The 942-nt window shown below is 32.2% G+C and overlaps 1 non-coding gene across 1 annotated transcript; it reads right to left on the bottom strand.

The window, feature by feature from the left end:
- Positions 1–314: 314 nt before the first annotated feature.
- LOC111762271 (U6 spliceosomal RNA) lies at positions 315–420 on the bottom strand. Its single transcript, XR_002795430.1, has one exon. It is a non-coding gene; the product is annotated as a U6 spliceosomal RNA (small nuclear RNA).
- Positions 421–942: the final 522 nt, after the last annotated feature.

Genomic DNA, 942 nt, shown 5'->3' on the forward strand with positions numbered 1-942 from the left:
GACTCACTAAAGATTTATTATTGATTTATCAATCAGTGCCTTGGGCACTTGATTCTCCCCAAGAGAAAATTAACAATTCTAAGTAAGCTAATATATTCTGTTATGAATTAAAATGAATGCAAGAATCAATCGTGTCACTGTGTACAACATCCAATTATGAGAAAGGTATGTTTATCCTTTTGGGGAATATCTAAATCAAAAGTTATTTAATGAGAGATATAATTTATTAAATAATAATAATCAAAGCCAATAGATTTTTTTAATCATATATAGTTTAATAAAAGAAAAACTTTTTGTTTTAACAAACATGTTTCAAAAATATGGACTGTTTCACGAATTTCATGTTATCCCGGTGCAGGGGCCATGCTAATCTTCTCTAAATTGTTCCTATTTTAGTATATATGCTGCTGAAGCAAGCACAATACAAATTTTTAAAGGACAGTTTGAACAGCTTTAAAGGCATCATAGAAAGTTAACTGCATGGCTGGGTTAAGAATATGACCTTTTAAGTCAGACTACCTGAACTGACGACTTACTCTACCACTTACTAGGTACCTTATCTTAGGCTTCTCTAAGTCTCAGTTTTGTCATCTGTAAAACAGGGAGATACAGGTGCCCCTGGGAATTTAATAGTGATAATATAAAACGTTTGGCACAGTAGCTGGCATACAGTCAGCAACCCATGATGGCTGTTCCATGTTTATTATTGTCATTCTAAAATCATATGAAATATAATACTCTGACTATGGACTACAACATAGACAGGTCTCAGAGCTGAAACAGTCCACAAAGTACAACAAAGTGCATTTAAAGTTTTTGCAAGAGTCTTTCAGTGTCAATTAATTAACAGCTTGAAAAGATTTACAAATTAACTAAAACATAATAACTTTTAAAATGTGACCATTGACCAGGAAGACCTATACCTATGAGGATATTTTAAAG

The sequence above is a fragment of the Dasypus novemcinctus genome, chromosome 18, assembly GCF_030445035.2.
Source record: "Dasypus novemcinctus isolate mDasNov1 chromosome 18, mDasNov1.1.hap2, whole genome shotgun sequence".
NCBI lineage: Eukaryota > Metazoa > Chordata > Mammalia > Cingulata > Dasypodidae > Dasypus > Dasypus novemcinctus.